Source organism: Mytilus californianus, unplaced genomic scaffold (assembly GCF_021869535.1).
Source record: "Mytilus californianus isolate M0D057914Y unplaced genomic scaffold, xbMytCali1.0.p SCAF_3, whole genome shotgun sequence".
Lineage (NCBI taxonomy): Eukaryota > Metazoa > Mollusca > Bivalvia > Mytilida > Mytilidae > Mytilus > Mytilus californianus.
In genome coordinates, this window is record NW_026262679.1 from 87,824,764 (window position 1) to 87,850,657 (window position 25,894).

Consider the following 25,894-nt stretch of genomic DNA (forward strand, 5'->3'; position numbering starts at 1 on the left):
ACAAATTAGTCCAAAATTTCTTTTCAAATTCATACTCTAATGAAAAAAGTATCCTTGTACTCCAATTAAGAATTTGAATTAAAACATGCATCACATTAATTTCTGAATTAATTATAACAGCAAATAGTCTCTTAACATTGACAATTTGGATACCCTTTCTCTAATAGTCTCACCTGTACGAAAGTAAAGTTTCCGATTGTCAATTTGGATATCTATATTTAGTTGATTTTTTTTATAAAGTAATTTAGAAAATATGACTAGATTTAGATTGTTTGAAATTCAGTTGAATTTTAATCATCTCTGTTCAAAATGTATACATCAGATTGTTTTGGTTAGCCACCAACTTCTGATAATTTGACACGCACATTAATTTCGCAAATAATGATTATATCATTAAACCTTCTTCGTTACTGATTGAAATATAGATTTAAAATGAAAATAAGTTAATGATATACAGTCAAAAAGAGCAATTGACCAATGATGATGGCTGCCATTAATGCCAGTTTTTCTTTATAGATATTTTGAAAGAAAACAAAATTAAAGTAGCAAATTTTTAAAAGTTTTATATTTGGTTCAATATTTTGAACTTATTTTGTTTTTGTTTCAGATACCAGCCCCAGGATATTTACATCAGGACAGGTAACATATGCATCGAAAAGTAAGTATATTTTTTTTTATTTATCAATAGTTGTCTGATAGATATTAAAATAATTTGAATATGTATTACAGATAGACGGCAGCCAAGAGAGAAGAAGAAGACAGAACAGTCCTAGACATGGAGATGATTAAATTGAAGATGCCTAGATGAAGATGTAGGTATTTTGTCGTTACAATTGTACTAAACTTTTAATAGTTGTAAGGTAATAAAATAAGTTTTCCCTGGAGAAACAGCTTAAAAATTTATTACAAATTAGTCCAAAATTTCTTTTCAAATTTATACTCTAATGAAAAAAGTATACTTGTACTCCAATTTAGGATTTGAATTAAAACATGCATCACATTAATTTCTGAATTAATTATAACAGCAAATAGTCTCTTAACATTGACAATTTGGAAACCCTTTCTCTAATAGTCTCACCTGTACGAAAGTAAAGTTTCCGATTGTCAATTTGGATATCTACATATTTAGTCGATTTTTTTTAAAGTAATTTGGAAAATATGACTTGATTTAGATTGTTTGAAATTCAGTTGAATTTTAATCATTTCTGTTCAAAATGTATACATCAGATTGTTTTGGTTAGCCACCAACTTCTGATAATTTGACACGCACATTAATTTCGCAAATAATGATTATATCATTAAACCGTCTTCATTACTGATTGAAATATAGATTAAAAATGAAAATAAGTTAATGATATACAGTCAAAAAGAGCAATTGACCAATGATGATGGCTGCCATTAATGCCAGTTTTTCTTTATAGATATTTTGAAGGAAAAAAAATTAAAGTAGCAAATTTTTTAAGTTTTGTATTTGGTTCAATATTTTTGAACTTATTTTGTTTTTGTTTCAGATACCAGCCCCAGGATATTTACATCAGGACAGGTAACATATGCATCAGAAAGTAAGTATATTTTTTTTAATTTATTAATAGTTGTCTGATAGATATTAAAATAATTTTGAATATGTATTACAGATAGACGGGAGCCAAGAGAGAAGAAGAAGACAGAACAGTCCTAGACATGGAGATGATTAAATTGAAGATGCCTAGATGAAGATGTAGGTATTTTGTCGTTACAATTGTACTAAACTGTTAATAGTTGTAAGGTAATAAAATCAGTTTTCCCTGGAGAAACAGCTTAAAAATTTATTACAAATTAGTCCAAAATTTCTTTTCAAATTTATACTCTAATGAAAAAAGTATACTTGTACTCCAATTTAGGATTTGAATTAAAACATGCATCACATTAATTTCTGAATTAATTATAACAGCAAATAGTCTCTTAACATTGACAATTTGGAAACCCTTTCTCTAATAGTCTTACCTGTACGAAAGTAAAGTTTCCGATTGTCAATTTGGATATCTACATATTTAGTCGATTTTTTTTAAAGTAATTTGGAAAATATGACTTGATTTAGATTGTTTGAAATTCAGTTGAATTTTAATCATTTCTGTTCAAAATGTATACATCAGATTGTTTTGGTTAGCCACCAACTTCTGATAATTTGACATGCACATTAATTTCGGAAATAATGATTATATCATTAAACCGTCTTCATTACTGATTGAAATATAGATTAAAAATGAAAATAAGTTAATGATATACAGTCAAAAAGAGCAATTGACCAATGATGATGGCTGCCATTAATGCCAGTTTTTCTTTATAGATATTTTGAAGGAAAAAAAAATTAAAGTAGCAAATTTTTAAAGTTTAATATTTGGTTCAATATTTTGAACTTATTTTGTTTTTGTTTCAGATACCAGCCCCAGGATATTTACATCAGGACAGGTAACATATGCATCGAAAAGTAAGTATATTTTTTTTTATTTATCAATAGTTGTCTGATAGATATTAAAATAATTTGAATATGTATTACAGATAGACGGCAGCCAAGAGAGAAGAAGAAGACAGAACAGTCCTAGACATGGAGATGATTAAATTGTAGATGCCTAGATGAAGATGTAGGTATTTTGTCGTTACAATTGTACTAAACTGTTAATAGTTGTAAGGTAATAAAATCAGTTTTCCCTGGAGAAACAGCTTAAAAATTTATTACAAATTAGTCCAAAATTTCTTTTCAAATTTATACTCTAATGAAAAAAGTATACTTGTACTCCAATTTAGGATTTGAATTAAAACATGCATCACATTAATTTCTGAATTAATTATAACAGCAAATAGTCTCTTAACATTGACAATTTGGAAACCCTTTCTCTAATAGTCTCACCTGTACGAAAGTAAAGTTTCCGATTGTCAATTTGGATATCTACATATTTAGTCGATTTTTTTTAAAGTAATTTGGAAAATATGACTTGATTTAGATTGTTTGAAATTCAGTTGAATTTTAATCATTTCTGTTCAAAATGTATACATCAGATTGTTTTGGTTAGCCACCAACTTCTGATAATTTGACACGCACATTAATTTCGCAAATAATGATTATATCATAAAACCGTCTTCATTACTGATTGAAATATAGATTAAAAATGAAAATAAGTTAATGATATACAGTCAAAAAGAGCAATTGACCAATGATGATGGCTGCCATTAATGCCAGTTTTTTTTTATAGATATTTTGAAAGAAAACAAAATTAAAGTAGCAAATTTTTAAAGTTTTATATTTGGTTCAATATTTTGAACTTATTTTGTTTTTGTTTCAGATACCAGCCCCAGGATATTTACATCAGGACAGGTAACATATGCATCGGAAAGTAAGTATATTTTTTTTTATTTATTAATAGTTGTCTGATAGATATTAAAATAATTTGAATATGTATTACAGATAGACGGGAGCCAAGAGAGAAGAAGAAGACAGAACAGTCCTAGACATGGAGATGATTAAATTGTAGATGCCTAGATGAAGATGAAGGTATTTTGTCGTTACAATTGTACTTAAACTGTTAATAGTTGTAAGGTAATAAAATCAGTTTTCCCTGGAGAAACAGCTTAAAAATTTATTACAAATTAGTCCAAAATTTCTTTTCAAATTTATACTCTAATGAAAAAAGTATACTTGTACTCCAATTTAGGATTTGAATTAAAACATGCATCACATTAATTTCTGAATTAATTATAACAGCAAATAGTCTCTTAACATTGACAATTTGGAAACCCTTTCTCTAATAGTCTCACCTGTACGAAAGTAAAGTTTCCGATTGTCAATTTGGATATCTACATATTTAGTTGATTTTTTTTATAAAGTAATTTAGAAAATATGACTAGATTTAGATTGTTTGAAATTCAGTTGAATTTTAATCATCTCTGTTCAAAATGTATACATCAGATTGTTTTGGTTAGCCACCAACTTCTGATAATTTGACACGCACATTAATTTCGCAAATAATGATTATATCATTAAACCTTCTTCGTTACTGATTGAAATATAGATTTAAAATGAAAATAAGTTAATGATATACAGTCAAAAAGAGCAATTGACCAATGATGATGGCTGCCATTAATGCCAGTTTTTCTTTATAGATATTTTGAAAGAAAACAAAATTAAAGTAGCAAATTTTTAAAAGTTTTATATTTGGTTCAATATTTGAACTTATTTTGTTTTTGTTTCAGATACCAGCCCCAGGATATTTACATCAGGACAGGTAACATATGCATCGAAAAGTAAGTATATTTTTTTTTATTTATCAATAGTTGTCTGATAGATATTAAAATAATTTGAATATGTATTACAGATAGACGGCAGCCAAGAGAGAAGAAGAAGACAGAACAGTCCTAGACATGGAGATGATTAAATTGAAGATGCCTAGATGAAGATGTAGGTATTTTGTCGTTACAATTGTACTAAACTGTTAATAGTTGTAAGGTAATAAAATCAGTTTTCCCTGGAGAAACAGCTTAAAAATTTATTACAAATTAGTCCAAAATTTCTTTTCAAATTTATACTCTAATGAAAAAAGTATACTTGTACTCCAATTTAGGATTTGAATTAAAACATGCATCACATTAATTTCTGAATTAATTATAACAGCAAATAGTCTCTTAACATTGACAATTTGGAAACCCTTTCTCTAATAGTCTCACCTGTACGAAAGTAAAGTTTCCGATTGTCAATTTGGATATCTACATATTTAGTCGATTTTTTTTAAAGTAATTTGGAAAATATGACTTGATTTAGATTGTTTGAAATTCAGTTGAATTTTAATCATTTCTGTTCAAAATGTATACATCAGATTGTTTTGGTTAGCCACCAACTTCTGATAATTTGACACGCACATTAATTTCGCAAATAATGATTATATCATTAAACCGTCTTCATTACTGATTGAAATATAGATTAAAAATGAAAATAAGTTAATGATATACAGTCAAAAAGAGCAATTGACCAATGATGATGGCTGCCATTAATGCCAGTTTTTCTTTATAGATATTTTGAAGGAAAAAAAAATTAAAGTAGCAAATTTTTTAAGTTTTGTATTTGGTTCAATATTTTTGAACTTATTTTGTTTTTGTTTCAGATACCAGCCCCAGGATATTTACATCAGGACAGGTAACATATGCATCGGAAAGTAAGTATATTTTTTTTTATTTATTAATAGTTGTCTGATAGATATTAAAATAATTTGAATATGTATTACAGATAGACGGGAGCCAAGAGAGAAGAAGAAGACAGAACAGTCCTAGACATGGAGATGATTAAAGTATAGATGCCTAGATGATGATGTAGGTATTTTGTTGTTACAATCGACTTAAACTGTTAATAGTTGTTAGGTAATAAAATAAGTTTTCCCTGGAGAAACAGCTTAAAAATTTATTACAAATTAGTCAAAATTTTTTTTCAAATTTATACTCTAATGAAAAAAGTATACTTGTACTCCAATTTAGGATTTGAATTAAAAAACGCATCACATTAATTTCTGAATTAATTATAACAGCAAATAGTCTCTTAACATTGACAATTTGGAAACCCTTTCTCTAATAGTCTTACCTGTACGAAAGTAAAGTTTCCGATTGTCAATTTGGATATCTACATATTTAGTTGATTTTTTTTAAAGTAATTTGGAAAATAGGACTTGATTTAGATTGTTTGAAATTCAGTTGAATTTTAATCATTTCTGTTCAAAATGTATACATCAGATTGTTTTGGTTAGCCACCAACTTCTGATAATTTGACACGCACATTAATTTCGGAAATAATGATTATATCATTAAACCTTCTTCGTTACTGATTGAAATATAGATTTAAAATCAAAATAAGTTAATGATATACAGTCAAAAAGAGCAATTGACCAATGATGATGGCTGCCATTAATGCCAGTTTTTCTTTATAGATATTTTGAAAGAAAACAAAATTAAAGTAGCAAATTTTTAAAAGTTTTATATTTGGTTCAATATTTTGAACTTATTTTGTTTTTGTTTCAGATACCAGCCCCAGGATATTTACATCAGGACAGGTAACATATGCATCGAAAAGTAAGTATATTTTTTTTTATTTATCAATAGTTGTCTGATAGATATTAAAATAATTTGAATATGTATTACAGATAGACGGCAGCCAAGAGAGAAGAAGAAGACAGAACAGTCCTAGACATGGAGATGATTAAATTGAAGATGCCTAGATGAAGATGTAGGTATTTTGTCGTTACAATTGTACTAAACTGTTAATAGTTGTAAGGTAATAAAATCAGTTTTCCCTGGAGAAACAGCTTAAAAATTTATTACAAATTAGTCCAAAATTTCTTTTCAAATTTATACTCTAATGAAAAAAGTATACTTGTACTCCAATTTAGGATTGGAATTAAAACATGCATCACATTAATTTCTGAATTAATTATAACAGCAAATAGTCTCTTAACATTGACAATTTGGAAACCCTTTCTCTAATAGTCTCACCTGTACGAAAGTAAAGTTTCCGATTGTCAATTTGGATATCTACATATTTAGTCGATTTTTTTTAAAGTAATTTGGAAAATATGACTTGATTTAGATTGTTTGAAATTCAGTTGAATTTTAATCATTTCTGTTCAAAATGTATACATCAGATTGTTTTGGTTAGCCACCAACTTCTGATAATTTGACACGCACATTAATTTCGCAAATAATGATTATATCATTAAACCGTCTTCATTACTGATTGAAATATAGATTAAAAATGAAAATAAGTTAATGATATACAGTCAAAAAGAGCAATTGACCAATGATGATGGCTGCCATTAATGCCAGTTTTTCTTTATAGATATTTTGAAGGAAAAAAAAATTAAAGTAGCAAATTTTTTAAGTTTTGTATTTGGTTCAATATTTTTGAACTTATTTTGTTTTTGTTTCAGATACCAGCCCCAGGATATTTACATCAGGACAGGTAACATATGCATCGGAAAGTAAGTATATTTTTTTTTATTTATTAATAGTTGTCTGATAGATATTAAAATAATTTGAATATGTATTACAGATAGACGGGAGCCAAGAGAGAAGAAGAAGACAGAACAGTCCTAGACATGGAGATGATTAAAGTATAGATGCCTAGATGATGATGTAGGTATTTTGTTGTTACAATTGTACTTAAACTGTTAATAGTTGTTAGGTAATAAAATAAGTTTTCCCTGGAGAAACAGCTTAAAAATTTATTACAAATTAGTCAAAATTTCTTTTCAAATTTATACTCTAATGAAAAAAGTATACTTGTACTCCAATTTAGGATTTGAATTAAAACATGCATCACATTAATTTCTGAATTAATTATAACAGCAAATAGTCTCTTAACATTGACAATTTGGAAACCCTTTCTCTAATAGTCTTACCTGTACGAAAGTAAAGTTTCCGATTGTCAATTTGGATATCTACATATTTAGTTGATTTTTTTTAAAGTAATTTGGAAAATAGGACTTGATTTAGATTGTTTGAAATTCAGTTGAATTTTAATCATTTCTGTTCAAAATGTATACATCAGATTGTTTTGGTTAGCCACCAACTTCTGATAATTTGACACGCACATTAATTTCGGAAATAATGATTATATCATTAAACCGTCTTCATTACTGATTGAAATATAGATTTAAAATGAAAATAAGTTAATGATATACAGTCAAAAAGAGCAATTGACCAATGATGATGGCTGCCATTAATGCCAGTTTTTCTTTATAGATATTTTGAAGGAAAAAAAATTAAAGTAGCAAATTTTTTAAGTTTTGTATTTGGTTCAATATTTTTGAACTTATTTTGTTTTTGTTTCAGATACCAGCCCCAGGATATTTACGTCAGGACAGGTAACATATGCATCGGAAAGTAAGTATATTTTTTTTTATTTATTAATAGTTGTCTGATAGATATTAAAATAATTTGAATATGTATTACAGATAGACGGCAGCCAAGAGAGAAGAAGAAGACATTAGCGTCCTAGACATGGAGATGATTAAATTGTAGATGCCTAGATGAAGATGTAGGTATTTTGTCGTTACAATTGTACTTAAACTGTTAATAGTTGTAAGGTAATAAAATAAGTTTTCCCTTGAGAAACAGCTTAAAAATTTATTACAAATTAGTCCAAAATTTCTTTTCAAATTTATACTCTAATGAAAAAAGTATACTTGTACTCCAATTTAGGATTTGAATTAAAACATGCATTACATTAATTTCTGAATTAATTATAACAGCAAATAGTCTCTTAACATTGACAATTTGGAAACCCTTTCTCTAATAGTCTCACCTGTACGAAAGTAAAGTTTCCGATTGTCAATTTGGATATCTACATATTTAGTCGATTTTTTTTTTAAGTAATTTGGAAAATAGGACTTGATTTAAATTGTTTGAAATTCAGTTGAATTTTAATCATCTCTGTTCAAAATGTATACATCAGATTGTTTTGGTTAGCCACCAACTTCTGATAATTTGACACGCACATTAATTTCGCAAATAATGATTATATCATTAAACCGTCTTCATTACTGATTGAAATATAGATTTAAAATGAAAATAAGTTAATGATATACAGTCAAAAAGAGCAATTGACCAATGATGATGGCTGCCATTAATGCCAGTTTTTCTTTATAGATATTTTGAAGGAAAAAAAAATTAAAGTAGCAAATTTTTAAAGTTTTATATTTGGTTCAATATTTTGAACTTATTTTGTTTTTGTTTCAGATACCAGCCCCAGGATATTTACATCAGGACAGGTAACATATGCATTGAAAAGTAAGTATATTTTTTTTTATTTATCAATAGTTGTCTGATAGATATTAAAATAATTTGAATATGTATTACAGATAGACGGCAGCCAAGAGAGAAGAAGAAGACTGAACAGTCCTAGACATGGAGATGATTAAATTGAAGATGCCTAGATGAAGATGTAGGTATTTTGTCGTTACAATTGTACTAAACTGTTAATAGTTGTAAGGTAATAAAATCAGTTTTCCCTGGAGAAACAGCTTAAAAATTTATTACAAATTAGTCCAAAGTTTCTTTTCAAATTTATACTCTAATGAAAAAAGTATACTTGTACTCCAATTTAGGATTTGAATTAAAACATGCATCACATTAATTTCTGAATTAATTATAACAGCAAATAGTCTCTTAACATTGACAATTTGGAAACCCTTTCTCTAATAGTCTCACCTGTACGAAAGTAAAGTTTCCGATTGTCAATTTGGATATCTACATATTTAGTCGATTTTTTTTAAAGTAATTTGGAAAATATGACTTGATTTAGATTGTTTGAAATTCAGTTGAATTTTAATAATTTCTGTCAAAATGTATACATCAGATTGTTTTGGTTAGCCACCAACTTCTGATAATTTGACATGCACATTAATTTCGGAAATAATGATTATATCATTAAACCGTCTTCATTACTGATTGAAATATAGATTTAAAATGAAAATAAGTAAATAATGCCAGTTTATCTTTATAGATATTTTGAAAGAACTAAAAATTAAAGTAGCAAATTTTTTAAGTTTTATATTTGGTTCAATATTTTTGAACTTATTTTGTTTTTGTTTCAGATACCAGCCCCAGGATATTTACGTCAGGACAGGTAACATATGCATTGGAAAGTAAGTATATTTTTTTTTATTTATTAATAGTTGTCTGATAGATATTAAAATAATTTGAATATGTATTACAGATAGACAGCAGCCAAGAGAGAAGAAGAAGACAGTACAGTCCTAGACAGGGAGATGATTAAATTATAGATGCCTAGATGATGATGTAGGTATTTTGTCGTTACAATTGTACTTAAACTGTTAATAGTTGCAAGGTAATAAAATCAGTTTTCCCTGGAGAAACAGCTTGAAAATTTATTACAAATTAGTCCAAAATTTCTTTTCAAATTTATACCCTAATGAAAAAAGTATACTTGTACTCCAATTTAGGATTTGAATTAAAACATGCATCACATTAATTTCTGAATTAATTATAACAGCAAATAGTCTCTTAACATTGACAATTTGGAAACCCTTTCTCTAATAGTCTCACCTGTACGAAAGTAAAGTTTCCGATTGTCAATTTGGATTTTAAAGTAATTTGGAAAATATGACTTGATTTAGATTGTTTGAAATTCAGTTGAGTTTTAATCATTTCTGTTCAAAATGTATACATCAGATTGTTTTGGTTAGCCACCAACTTCTGATAATTTGACACGCACATTAATTTCGCAAATAATGATTATATCATTAAACAGTCTTCATTACTGATTGAAATATAGATTTAAAATGAAAATAGTTAATGAAATATAGTCAAAAAGTACAATTGATCAATGATGATAGCTGCCAAAAATAAAAGTAAAAACTAAAGAAGCAAATTTTTCAAAAGTTTTATATTTGGTTTAATATTTTTGAACTTATTTTGTTTTTGTAACAGATTCCAGGAGCAGGTAATTTACATTGTGCCAGGCTGTCCCGTGGACGTGTTTATATTACAGACGGATGAAGCCCAGAGGAACATTACAGACGGATGGAGCCCAGAGGAACATACAGTCCTAGACCTGAAGTTGCCAGATAATGATGATGTAGGTATTTAGTTTTTACAATTGTAAAATCGATGCTGAATTCTCATCTAGGGGAATAAAACGTTTATATTTATGAACTTGTGCTTTTTTTTTATACAGAATGAACATAATATCATTTTTTATTTTTCTAAGAATAAAATACAAGAAATATTTTTTTCTACATATTTCAATTTTGTTTTGATGCAGGCATCATCCACAATGTCTTTGGCCATACTCATTGCTGTATATAAAATCAGAGTAGGGAAATTATCAATTTTTATTTAACTTGGAAATCACAGTCCTTCATTGCAACCGATGTAATATATGGACTTTTTTTCGCAGTTTTCAACTAAGATAATTTTAAGGTTAAAATATTACAGTTATCAATTACTTTGTCAAATCTTCATAGAATTTTATGAAAATACGACAACAAACATTTATTTTCCACATTCAAAGTACCAAGAAAGTTATTTTATCAGTTTGATATTTGGTTTCCAGTAACATGAATAAAATAATATATCATTTGAAAAGTAAATTCTGAGACAGATTTCACCTTCAGGGGGAGGCTAGTACAACAAACAGCAAGAATGTGTCATTCAATGGGAGATAACTCATAGATTATTGAGAAAAAAATTTATGTTGAAACAAAATCAAAACATGTTTTGTTTTTCCAGCTTTTTTAGATATTAAACTGGTATTGATGCTATGCTAAATCTTAAGTCAGAAAACTATTTTTTTTTAGCTGACAATTTAACACTTTCGTAAAATATATAATTTGTGTCAATTTTAATTCCTTTTTAGGTTATTACAGCGACTGTTTTCATGGATGGGGAGTAAAACTGGGTTGTCTAATACTTTTCATAAATTAGTAGGTATATAATTCCTCTGTTGAAAACAAATTTTATTTTCATCTTAAAATAAAAGTTGACAGGAATATAATGTGCATTAGGCTTGAAAGTTTTAAGAGATTGGTCAGAATTTTTTTTGTCTACTTTGCACCACAGGGGATATATGGTTATGGTCTTTGTCCAAGTGTCATAAACACACTAATACTAATGGATTGTTGGTCTTTTTTTTTTTTTTACTTTTTGTCAGATATTCAGAATCCTCTGGTTTTATCCATGAAGTGCCATTACAATTTTGCCCACTAACCCCTACTTATCTTTTCATAATTTTATAACATATAGTTTAAAAAGCCATGTTTGAAAATCTTATAAAATCCTTGTTATTTTTTGATAGTTCTAATTTGCTATAGAATAAATAAATGGAGAATGTGTCCATGAGACAATAATTCCTTATCCAGATAATCAACATGAAACATAAAAATATATAAAACAAAAACTCGATTTGATCTACAAATCATTGAGTCTTATCATTAGTCTTCTTTAATGTTATAAATAAATAAATCGTTTTTTCCAGACAAAATAACAACACGACTGGTGGATTCAATTCTAGGAACCAGTGAAGAAATTAAAAGTGAAGACTTGCGACGGAAAATCCAGGAAACAGGTCTTTTACTGAACAGTATGAGAGAGCCAAGATGATTGTTGGATTTAAACTGCTTGGAAAATACCACCAAATGAAGACAAAAAATGCACTGCATCAACAAACAAATCAACTACTGGAATGTCAGGGCATCAGTACCTAGTTCTGATTCTAAAAACATTTGTTCAAAATAAATGGAGAATGTGACACAGATGATGACCCTGCTTGCATATAACATTATAAAGTGACAAACAGTAAAATTGATGCCATTTAAATTCAAAGCTGAACAGTGTTTTGTGGTAACTAGCCTTGTGTATCAGTTTTAAAACATTTGGTTGAGGCAAAGTTAAAAATGGTAACCACTTTTGGGATGTACAAACAGGTGGACAACACTTAATGCCCCATCAGCTTCGGTGCTGGCATAAAAAATGAACTATATGTTAACAACAATCAGAAACAAAAATTCTTTTTAAATCACATACTATTGCCTTCATTTTGATTCTAATTTTCAAAACCTACCTCGATTAAAATATGACCAATTGCCATGTCGATTGCTGTTAGAATAACAAGGCAAAATAAAAAAATATATATGTGTGGTTCCAGTTACCAGACCCACCCTAGAACTTTTTTTTTTAATTCTGTAAAATAAATTTTGAACAATCCCATTTTATGGAATGTGAATTTCAATAATTAAATTCACAGACTTCTGTCATATGAATTTCCAATAAAATTATCCACTAAGGCTTAAAATGCAACAAATTCTTAACAGAATGCAACAAAATTAACTAAAATACATAACATGTCTGTGTATTTTAAAACCGAAAAATATAGAAAATGGAAAACTTGCTGTAGGGGCGTGTACAATACCAGAATCGGACTCTGTGAACACATTTTTTTTTCCTGGATTTTGATAATCCCAAAAAACAATGCCAACCTACGGACCGTATCTTTTTTTAAAATGTAACTGGAACCACGCATATATTTTTATTTTGCCTAAGTTTTTTTTTTATTATGCAGATGAAGATTTGGATCATTTTGGCTTGAAAGATTGTCAGGAACATGAAGAAACTGAATCCATTATGAACATATGTACACAAACAGGTAGATATATATCTGTATATAGTATTTAAACAAAACATGCTTCAACAGTGTGCAAAATTACTGTTCCATTAATGTATTATGTATTTTAAGGAAAGATGGGGGTACTTTTAACCACAATCTGAAAGCACTAAATTTTACTAATTCTAAATGTTAACTAGTATGTATGATTTTTGCAAGAAAGTGCATACAAGCCCAATTGCATCCTAGTTGAGTGCCTATGCGTGCCCTGTATTAAAGTACATGTACACAAATATATGCACAGCTGAATGTAAATTGGGTTTAAATGAAGCATTGCTCCAAAAAATTTGTTTGTTAAATTGGTCTGGAGTTTCCAGGCTACTTTCTGAGAATGCACAAGCTAAACTAGCCTTTTGGTCATAAAATACCCTAATATAATTGATTCCCTATGCAGATAATCAACATTGAACAATAAAATATAAAAAAAACTCTCTGTTTGATCTACAAATCATTGAGTCTGATCATTAGTCTTCTTTAATGTTATAAATCAATAAATCGTTTTTTCCAGACAAAATAACAACAACACTGGTTGATACAATTCTAGGAACTGGTGAAGAAGTTAAGTTTTACAAAACACAGAAGACTTGCAACGGAAAATCCAGGAAACAGGTCATTTACTGAACAGTATGAGAGAGCCAAGATGATTGTTGGATTTAAACTGCTTGAAAAATACAACCAAATGAAGACAAAAAATGCATCAACAAACAAATCAACTAATGGAATGTTTGGGCATCAGTACCTAGTTCTGACTTGTAAAGCAATTGTTAAAAACAAATGGAGAATGTGACACAGATGATGACCCTGCTTGCATATATTAACATTATAAAGGGACAAACAGTTAATTGATGCAGTTTAAATTCAAAGCTGAACAGTGTTTTGTGGTAATTAGCATTTTATATAAGTTTCAAAACATTTTGTCGAGGCAACTTAAATTCAAAAACGACAACCACTTTTGGGACGTACATACATACAGATGGACAACACTTCATGCCCCCTCAGCTTCGGTGGTGGCATAAAAAATGAACTATATGATTGCCTGCATTTTGACACTAATTTTCAAAACCTACCTCAATTAAAATATGACCAATTGCCATGATTACCGTTAGAGTTAAGGCAAAATAAAAATATATGTGTGGTTCCAGTTACCAGACCTATCCTAGAACTTTTTTTTGAATTCTGTAAAATAGATTTTGAACGATCCCATTTTATTGAATGTGAATTTCAACAATTGAATTCACAAGCTTCTGTCATATGAATTTCCCATAAAAGTATCTACTAATGCTAAAAATGCAACAAATTCATAACAGAATGCAACAAAATTAACTAAAAATGTAACATGTCTGTTTATTTTACAACTAAACATATAAAAAATAGCAAACTTGTGGTAGGGGCGTGTATAATACCAGAATCAGACTCAGTGAAAGAACGATATTTCTTCCGGATTTCGACAATCCAAAAAAAAAAATGCAGATATACTGACCCTGTCTTTTTTCGAGAATATGTAACTGGAATCACACATACATTTTTATTTGGCTGATGTTTTTTTTTAATATGCAGATGAAAATATGAATCCTTTTGGCTTGAAAGGTTGTCAGGAACATGAAGAAACTGAATCCATTATAAACATATGTACATAAACAGGTAGATATATATTTGTATATATAGTATTCAAACAAAACATGCTTCAACAGTGTGCAAAATTACTGTTCCAATAATGTGTTATGTATTTAAAGGAAAGATGGGGGTACTTTTAACAAACAGTCTGAAAGCACTAATTTCTACTAATTCTAAATGTTTATGTATGATTTTTCAAGAGATTGCAAGAAAGTACATGCAAACAGTAAAATTGATGCCGTTTAAATTCAAAGCTGAACAGTGTTTTGTGGTAATTAGCATTGTGTATAAGTTTTAAAACATTTGGTTGAGGCAAAGTTAAAAATGGTTACCACTTTTGGGATGTACATACAGATGGACAACACTTAATGCCCCCTCAGCTTCGGTGCTGGCATAAAAAATGAACTATATGTTAACAACAATCAGAAACAAAAATTCTTTTTAAATCACATACTATTGCCTTCATTTTGATTCTAATTTTCAAAACCTACCTCGATTAAAATATGACCAATTGCCATGTCGATTGCTGTTAGAATAACAAGGCAAAATAAAAAAATATATATGTGTGGTTCCAGTTACCAGACCCACCCTAGAACTTTTTTTTTTAATTCTGTAAAATAAATTTTGAACGATCCCATTTTATGGAATGTGAATTTCAATAATTAAATTCACAGACTTCTGTCATATGAAGTTTCAATAAAATTATCCACTAAGGCTTAAAATGCAACAAATTCTAAACAGAATGCAACAAAATTAACTAAAAAACGTAACATGTCTGTTTATTTTAAAACCGAAAAATATAGAAAATGGAAAACTTGCTGTAGGGGCGTGTACAATACCAGAATTGGACTCTGTGAACACATGATTTTGTTTCTGGATTTTGATAATCCCAAAAAAACAATGCCAACCTATGGACCGTAACTTTTTTTGAGAATGTAACTGGAACCACGCATATATTTTTATTTGGCCTAAGTTTTTTTTCATTATGCAGATGAAGATTTGGATCCTTTTGGCTTGAAAGATCATTGTCAGGAACATGAAGAAACTGAATCCATTATGAACATATGTACACAAATAGGTAGATATATATCTGTATATAGTATTTAAACAAAACATGCTTCAACAGTGTGCAAAATTACTGTTCCATTAATGTATTATGTATTTCAAGGAAAGATGGGGGTACTTTTAACCACAATCTGAAAGCACTAAATTTTACTAATTCTAAATGTTAACTAGTATGTATGATTTTTGCAAGAAAGTGCATGCAAGCCCAATTACATCCTAGTTGAGTGCCTCTGCGTGCCCTGTATTAAAGTACATGTACACAAATATATGCACAGCTGAATGTAAATTGGGTTTAAATGAAGCATTGCTCCAAAAAATTTGTTTGTTAAATTGGTCTGGAGTTTCCAGGCTACTTTCTGAGAATGCACTAACTAAACTAGCCTTTTGGTCATAATATCCCAATATAATTGATTCCCTATGCAGATAATCAACATTAAACAATAAAATATAAAAAAAAACTCTCTGTTTGATCTACAAATCATTGAGTCTGATCATTAGTCTTCTTTAATGTTATAAATCAATAAATCGTTTTTTCCAGACAAAATAGCAACAACACTGGTTGATACAATTCTAGGTACTGGTGGAGAAGTTAAGTTTTACAAAATACAGAAGACTTGCAACGGAAAATCCCGGAAGGAGGTCTTTTACTGAACAGTATGAGAGAGTCAAGATGATTGTTGGATTTAAACTGCTTGAAAAGTACAACCAAATGAAGATAAAAAATGCATCAACAAACAAATCAACTAATGGAACGTTGGGGCATCAGTACCTAGTTCTGATTCTAAAAGCAATTGTTCAAAATAAATGGAGAATGTGACACAGATGATGACCCTGCTTGCATATATTAACATTATAAAGGGACAAACAGTAAATTGATGCAGTTTAAATTCAAAGCTGAACAGTGTTTTGTGGTAATTAGCATTTTATATAAGTTTCAAAACATTTTGTCGAGGCAACTTAAAGTTAAAAACGATAACCACTTTTGGGACGTACATACAGATGGACAACACTTCATGCCCCCTCAGCTTCGGTGGTGGCATAAAAAATGAACTATATGATTGCCTGCATTTTGATACTAATTTTCAAAATCTACCTCGATTAAAATATGACCAATTGCCATAATTACTGTTAGAGTGGCAAAATAAAAATATATGTGTGGTTCCAGTTACCAGACCTACCCTAGAACTTTTTTTTTAATTCTGTAAAATAGATTTTGAACGATCCCATTTTATTGAATGTGAATTTCAACAATTGAATTCACAGGCTTCTGTCATATGAATTTCCCATAAAAGTATCTACTAATGCTAAAAATGCCACAAATTCATAACAGAATGCAACTAAATTAACTAAAAATGTAACATGTCTGTTTATTTTACAACTAAACATATAGAAAATGGCAAACTTGTGGTAGGGGCGTGTATAATACCAGAATCAGACTCAGTGAAAGAACGATATTTTTTCCTGATTTTGACAATCCAAAAAAAAAAAATACAGATATACTGACAATTTTTTTTTCTCGAGAATATGTAACTGGAATTAACATACATTTTTATTTGGCTGATGTTTTTTTTTAATATGCAGACGAAAATATGAATCCTTTTGGCTTCAAAGGTTGTCAGGAACATGAAGAAACTGAATCCATTATAAACATATGTACATAAACAGGTAGATATATATTTGTATATAGTATTCAAACAAAACATGCTTCAACAGTGTGCAAAATTACTGTTCCAATAATGTGTTATGTATTTAAAGGAAAGATTTGGGCACTTTTAACCACAGTCTGAAAGCACTAATTTCTACTAATTCTAAATGTTTATGTATGATTTTTCAAGAGATTGCAAGAAAGTACATGCAAGTCCAATTACATCCTAGTCTAGTGCCTATGTGTGCCCTGTATTAAAGTACATGCAGTCACAAATATATGCACAGCTGAATGTGAATTGGGTTTAAATGAAGCATTCTCCAAAACATTTTTTTGTTAAATTGGTCTGGAGTCTCCAGGCTACTATCTGAGAATGCACTAGCTAAACTAGCTTTTTTTGTCATAATATCCCAATATAAATGATTCCCTATGCAGATAATCAACATTAAACAATAAAATATTAAAAAAAAAACCTCTGTTTGATCTACAAATCATTAGTCTTATCAGAGTCTTCTTTAATGTTATAAATCAATAAATCGTTTTTTCCAGACAAAATAACAACAACACTGGTTGATACAATTCTAGGAACAGGTGGAGAAGTTAAAAGTTTTACAAAATACAGAAGACTTGCAATGGAAAATCCAGGAAACAGGTCTTTTACTGAACAGTATGAGAGAGCCAAGATGATTGTTGGATTTAAAATGCTTGGAAAATACAACCAAATGAAAACAAAAATGCACTGCATCAACAAACAAATCAACTATTGGAACATTGGGGCATCAGTACATAGTTCTGATACTAAAAACAATTGTTCAAAATAAATGGAGAATGTGTCCATGGGACACAGATGATGCCTTTGCTTGCATATAACATTATAAAGGGACAAACAGTAAAATTGACGCCATTTCAATTCAAAGCTGAACAGTGTTTTGTGGTAATTAGCATTGTGTATAAGTTTCAAAACATTTGGTTGAGGCAAAGTTAAAAATGGTAACCACTTTTGGGATGTACATACAGATGGACAACACTTAATGCCCCCTCAGCTTCGGTGCTGGCATAAAAAATTAACTATATGTTAACAACAATCAGAAACAAAAATTATAAAAAGTAGAAGTAGAAGTAGAAGTCTTGGATGAAATTAATATTAAATTCACACGAGTTTTAAAAAAATGACAGATTTATCTTATTTTGATGAAAACCTCATATCCCCTTGTTAGTCTATTGACATGCAATCAGAACTCTTTTGTAAGGGAAAATTTAAAAGTTCCAACATTTGAGACCAAAGTGGTGGTATTGGGATTGGCATGCTAATAATAATTAGGGATGTGTTATTGGTGCAACCACTTACAGTTTAAAATACATTGCAGGTTTCAGGGTCAAAAGGAAAAAGTATTTTGCTAAGTCAGAATAATGCATGTGTATTTTAAGGGAATTTTTTAATAAATTGAGATCTACATGCAATATAACTATCTTACTGAGGATGTTGTTGAACTATTCACCTTACATATTATGTTGATCCTATTATGGATAAATAGTTCCAACTGGATGTCAAGCAGCCAATTAAACAATCATTACCATATAATAAAAACAACTATATCAAATTAAAAGATAATTAATATTTTCTAGGGCATTCAGTTTTGTAATATATACACATATTTTAATTGTATTCAACACATTTCATTTAAATTTACCTCACTAACATAATTCCTCTTGCTTAACTGCATCTGCTATGCTTCCTTAATATATGCACATGTATGAATTTAATTGTTAATGAAAATTCACGCAGAGCGGCAGTCAAAGCTTATTTGACGAAAAATAATCAAAATTACACTAAACCAAAGCGAACCAGAGAGTTGTGTATGGTACAGACTGTACTACAGGCACAAATACATCAAATTATATGAATAAGAGCATGTTTATCTTCCTTTTTCTTTGAAGTAACCAGTTTTACATGTACATAAAATTCTAAATCGCACAATTTAAAAAAAATATTATACCGCTCGCTCCACTTGTAGAGCACCCGCCTCAACAAAAACTCATTTTCAAGAAATAAATACAATCAAAAAAATTTCGCTCGCTCGCCCCATATTTTTTGGAGCTTTTGTCCGAAGAACTAAAAATCAAATTGGTGTGGCCTAAAGATTTGGATCTTTTTGGCTTGAAAGATTGTCAGGAACATGAAGAAACTGAATTCATTATAAACATATGTACACTAACAGGTAGATATATATCTGTATGCATACCTGCCAACTGTCACTATTTGTGGGGGATTTCCCCCATGACAGTTCCCAAATGGAAATTTTGAAAGAGCAATTTTGTCAACAATTTAAAACAAAACAATCATTTTTACCATGGTTATAGGATAGTAAAAGTATGAAGAAGCAAAAAAAACAACATTAAAATACATTTGAAGGACCCATTGAAGGTTTTGTTGGACTATTAAGACCCATCTCACACAGAAAACCCCCATGGGCATTTTGAAATGTTGGCAGGTATGCTGTATGTAGTATTTAAACAAAACATGCTTCAACAGTGTGCAAAATTACTGTTCCATTAATGTATTATGTATTTTAAGGAAAGATGGGGGTACTTTTTACCACAATCTGAAAGCACTAAATTCTACTAATTCTAAATGTTTACTGTGGATTCATTTATTTTCGTGGGTACCGATTTTCATGGATTAAGGAAAACTTGCATGTTCGTGGATATTTAATTTTGTTGTTTTTGTCGAGCCTGCGACTTTTGTCGCAAAGCGAGACATAGCGATCCTACATTCCGTCGGCAGCGGCGTCCACAAATATTCACACTTTGGTTAAAGTTTTTCAAATTTTAATAACTTTCTTAAACTATCCTGCATTTCAACCAAACTTGGACAGAAGCCCATTTTTGTTGAGCCTGCGACTAACAGCAAAAGTAGGCGAGACACTTGGTTCCGCGGAGCCCTTACGAATTTGCCATTCTTTGAAAATTTCATTTCAAGGTAAACCTATAACCACGAAAAGGTAAACCACGAAATCCACAAAAATTGTTATCCAACTATAAATAATGAATCCACAGTATGTATGATTTTTGTCGAGCCTTCGACTTTAAGTCAAAAAGGCGAGACATATCGATCCTACATTCCGTCAGCGTCGTTGTCGTCGTTGGCGGCGTCCACAAATATTCACTCTGTGGTTAAAGTTTTTGAAATTTTAATAACTTTCTTAAACTATCCTGGATTTCTACCAAACTTGGACAGAAGCTTGTTTATGATCATAAGATAGTATCCAGAAGTAAATTTTGTAAAAATAAAATTCCTGTTTTTCCGTATTTTACTTGTAAATGGACTTAGTTTTTCTGCCAGGAAACATTACATTCACTCTGTGGTTAAAGTTTTTAAAATTTTAATAACTTTCTTAAATTATCCTGGACTTGTACCAAACTTGGACAGAAGCTTGTTGATGATCATAAGATAGTATCCAGAAGTAAATTTGTTAAAAAATTTTTTTTATTTTTTCCGTATTTTACTTATAAATGGACTTAGTTGTTCTGCAAGGAAACAATACATTCACTCTGTGGTTAAAGTTTTTTAACTTTCTTAAACTATCCAGGATTTGTACCAAACTTGAACAGAAGCTTGTTTATGATCATAAGATAGTATCCAGAAGTAAATTGGTTAAAAAAAAAATTTCATTTTTTCCGTATTTTACTTATAAATGGACTTAGTTTTTATGCCAGGAAACAATATTTTCACTCTGGTTTTTAAAATTTTAATAACTTTCTAAAACTATCCTGGATTTGTACCAAATGTGGACAGAAGCTTGTTTATGATCAAAAGCTAGTATCAAGAAGAAAATTTTGTTCAAATTTGTACCTGTTTATCTGTATTTTACTTATAAATGGACTTAGTTTTTCTTCCAGTTAACATTAAATACAGTCTGCAGTTAAAGTTTTTAAAACATTTATTAGATTCATAAACTATCCTGGATTTATACCAAACTTTGACAGAAGCTTCTTACAATCAAAAGATAGTATCTAAAGGAATATTTTTATTGATTTTTTTCCCTCATTTTTGTTGAGCCTGCGATTAACAGCAAAAGTAGGCGAGACACTGGGTTCCGTGGAACCCTTACCAATTTTTCAAGAGATTGCAAGAAAGTGCATGCAAGCCCAATTACATTCTAGGTGAGTGCCCATGTGTGCCCTGTATTAAAGTACATGTACACAAACATATGCACAGCTGAATGTGAATTGGGTTTAAATGAAGCATTGCTCCAAAAACTTTTTTGTTAAACTGGTCTGGAGTTTCCAGGCTACTATCTGAGAATGCACTAGCTAAACTAGCCTTTTGGTCATAATATCCCAATATAATTTAAATGATTCCCTATGTAGATAATCAACTTTAAACAATAAAATATATAAAAAAAAAAATTCTGTTTGATCTACAAATCATTGATGAGTCTTATCATTAGTCTTCTTTAATGTTATAAATTAATAAATCTTTTTTTCCAGACAAAATAACATCAACACTGGTTGATACAATTCTAGGAACCGGCGAAGAAGTTAAAAGTTTTACAAAATACAGAAGACTTGCAACGGAAAATCCAGGAAACAGGTCTTTTACTGAACAGTATGAGAGAGCCAAGATGATTGTTGGATTTAAACCGCTTGGAAAATACAACCAAATGAAGACAAAAAATGCATCAACAAACAAAACAACTAATGGAACGTTGGGGCATCAGTACCTAGTTCTGTTTCTAAAAACATTGTTCAAAATCTTCTACAAGGTTTAGAAGACTGTACATACATGTATATATTTATATTTATATTTATATAAGAAAAGGGAAAACAAATTAAAAAATAATGCATGTGCTTGAAACTTGTGTACATACCGGTACATGTAATGAATAGAAAAAATGAAAGAAAACAAAATGAAAACAAAATGAAAGAAAAAAAAAATAGAAAAGAAAGAAAAAAATAGAAAAGAAAGAAAAAAAGAAAAGAAAATAGAAATAAACAAAATGAAAAAAAAGAGAAAAAAAGAAAGGAAAATAAAAAAAAAAGAAAGAAAAAAATATTTGAGGAGGGAGGTGGGTAATGCAGCCAAGTAATACTGTATTCGCCAATTTTCATGCACCATAACACCCACAATCGTGATAGTACTCTTAGATTTGCCTAAAAAATTTGTGATTCAATAATATAACCTCATCATTCAGAAAATCTATTTTAAAAATTATCTTTACAATCATCATCTAGAGCAGACCAATATTTACATCTTTTATCATTTTTATTGATATAAGATACCCCATTTTTAATTTCTAAATAAAACCAAGGTGCTTATTATCATGAATACAGTACAACTTGCCAGTCACAAGCCTGGAATAAAGAGCCACATTAGAATATCAAGAATTAAGTTAGTTTAAACAGGACTGTTCACAACTTGTTTTGCTATTATATGCTTGTCACTCATAGTTTTTTCATTTCCTTTCAATTAGGTCAATATATTCTATAGCATGTTTAGTTACATGTACCTACCCTTTTTCATAGTCTCGATATACAAACCCTTAATTAATTGCCTTCACAGTGTTTCCCATATACAAATGTACTCCAGGTAAACAAAATATTCTGGAACAAATTGTACATTCTTGTTGTACAGTATGTGTCATACTAGTAAAAAAGGGGGGATACAAATTTTAAACTTTTAACATATATTTAAATCATGGATTTATTGTGGCTTTTAATGCAGAGTGAACCATCATATAGTTTTAATTTTAGATTTATTGTGGCTTTTAATGCAGAGTGAACCATCATATAGTTTTAATGATATTGTAGAACCAACTTGTAAAATTCAGAATTACACCAATTAATACATACGTAAAATTATGTATTGTACTAGGAATACACAAATCATATGATAACTCAATATAATTTATATGTAGTTTTTATTCTAGTCAAGACCATGCTCATTACAATAAAAATTGTTTACAAATATCTTTAGTTCAGAGATAGTTTCTTTTCAGAGTCACAGTGTCTAATATTTTTTGTTCAACATACATGATCACATACAAAAGTCATGGGAATAACGTCAGAAATCTAAGAAATGTTTGAATAAATCAATGTTGTCTGCATGAAAATATAAATATCAACATATTACGTTTGGTTTTCATCAGAGAGTCCTTGAAGATAATCTGCTGATCCTCACTATAGCAGTCTTAACACTGAACCACAGGCCCAGCAGCCCAGGCTTGTAAAATTGCTCTCGGGCCTGTAAAAATCATCTCTACAGGCCAACAGAATCTAACTAAAATTTGCCAAAAATTGAGTTCCGGGCCTGTAGATTTAAAAGTTCATTGTGAAGACTGCTATAGAAAAACAACAAAATAGTCAGTCCTTTGAATATGGTGGAGGGCAAAACCTTCTTACCACCACTTATTGAGAACTCTGCTGGACTACATTTCCTTAATATGCCTGTGTAAAATAAACTAAAGAGGTACATTGAAAAATGTCACGCCTTTGATAAAAGAAAAAAGGTGCCAATGTTAAATGTATGAAAATTCTACAGAATCATTTCTTGCCAAATTTAAATGGCTTACATCTTGAAAATCAGGACATTTTTTTCGCCATCGAGCATGTTCGCCCCATTGAATGACCTCCCGATTGAATTCTTCTAAATTACATGCCAGGTCAGTCTTGTATGTCTCAAACAATGTTGCGATTTGTTTGTTGGTTATATTTCCTACAACATGAAAAAGCAGATACTGTGCAAAGAAGCGATTTTCTGAAGATATCTTTTTTTTCTGCTTGAATTTCAAATTATCGGATAAGGACCGAATTAAAGATAAATCTATCCTTGTTTATATAAATGCCTCCCCTTCAGAGATGCAAAATATGACACCCTGAGCGACACATTACATTTCAATGTAAAATTTACTTTAAAACCAATAAATTTTGACTAAGAAGCTGGCATTTGGTTAAATTCTATGATAGGAATTAGTTTCTTTATAAATCATACGGGAAAAAATTGCCAAAAGTAGTTTTATATCCTGAATCATGCATATGAAGTCTCAAAATCTGCAACACAGAAAACTAGCGGCATTGTCATCATAATACTCAAAATAGTATCTATATAAAGAAGAATACAGCACTGGGCTTACCACATCGCGAGTAGCGCAGCGAAGGTTGGCATCTGATCGTGAGGTGTTATACACCAGCGGCAGCATGTTCGCCATCGGGCAACCTCCCGAATGAATTCTTCTAAATTCTTGAAAATCAGGACATTTTTTTCGCAATCGAGCATGTTCGCCATTGAATGACCTCCCGATTGAATTCTTCTAAATTACATGCCAGGTTAGTCTTGTATGTCTCAAACAATGTTGCGATTTGTTCATTGGTTATATTTCCTACAACACGAGAAAGCAGATACTGCGCGAAGAAGCGATTTTCTGAAGATATCAAACGCGACTCCAGTTTCATTATCATGTGGTCTATGAACGCAAAATATAATGAAACTTTCCAATACTGTTTTGGCGTGTTTGCAGGGTGATTGGCTCTGGTAGTCTGTCGACCACATGGCCTCCTCATATTTATTCATATTTTGTTTTGCCCTTTTTTCAGCATGCCGATGTGCACGCAACTGCATGTTGGCATATAGCCATAAGGAGCTAGGTGTCTGGGAATTATTGGAATCTGGAATAGTTCTGAATTCTGCAAAATTGATAAGGAATGTATGATGAAAACTAACCCTATTAAGGACGGTTGGCCATGCATACAAGGCTGAGTGGGCTTAGTTAGTTCATATTGAAATATCAGTGATAGTAAAATGAACCTTATGTATAACTTACAACAAAATTATTTTTATTTACCTGTGTACGTTATTTTATTTGGTGGCATTTTGTCCAAGGTTAGCGTTGTCTTTCGGATATTGTTTTACATCTAACCCCCTTGATATGTCTTTTGATTGAGTTAAGCCATTGCAATTGACATTTTATAGTGTGTTTCTATGTTGTGATGTTACACTATTGTTTCAGGTATGGTGAAAGTTGGCGCCTATTAAAACGTTTAAACCCGCTGCATTTGTTTGCACCTGTCCTAAGTCAGGAACCTGATGTTCAGTGGTTGTCGTTGTTGATGTGGTTCATAAGTGTTTCTAGTTTCTCAGTTTTTATATGATTAGAACATTGGTTTTCCTGTTTGAATGGTTTTACACTAGTCATTTTTGCGGCTCTTTATAGCTTGCTGTTCAGTGTGAGCCAAGGCTACATGTTGAAGGCCGTACTTTGACCTATAATGGTTTACTTTTACAATTGTGACTTGGATGGAGAGTTGTCTCATTGGCACTCATACCACATCTTATATCTACTTATGGTTAGTTTTCATCATACATTTCTTATCAATTT

General features: G+C 30.1%; 1 long non-coding RNA gene across 21 annotated transcripts; it reads left to right on the plus strand.

Annotated features, from left to right (window-relative positions):
* Window positions 1-665: 665 nt before the first annotated feature.
* Window positions 666-22,327, plus strand: LOC127735320 (uncharacterized). 21 transcript variants are annotated; one of them, XR_007998284.1, is made up of 13 exons: window positions 666-812; window positions 5,133-5,337; window positions 6,942-7,146; window positions 10,465-10,612; window positions 11,393-11,459; window positions 12,011-12,375; window positions 13,094-13,177; window positions 13,704-14,076; window positions 14,753-14,836; window positions 15,801-15,887; window positions 16,413-16,785; window positions 18,069-18,453; window positions 22,011-22,327. It is a non-coding gene; the product is annotated as an uncharacterized LOC127735320 (long non-coding RNA). The 21 variants fall into 21 exon arrangements; XR_007998285.1 differs by lacking the exon at window positions 666-812 and adding an exon at window positions 1,557-1,717; XR_007998302.1 differs by lacking the exon at window positions 666-812 and adding an exon at window positions 2,474-2,621 and having other exon boundaries at window positions 10,465-10,616; window positions 11,393-11,463.
* Window positions 22,328-25,894: the final 3,567 nt, after the last annotated feature.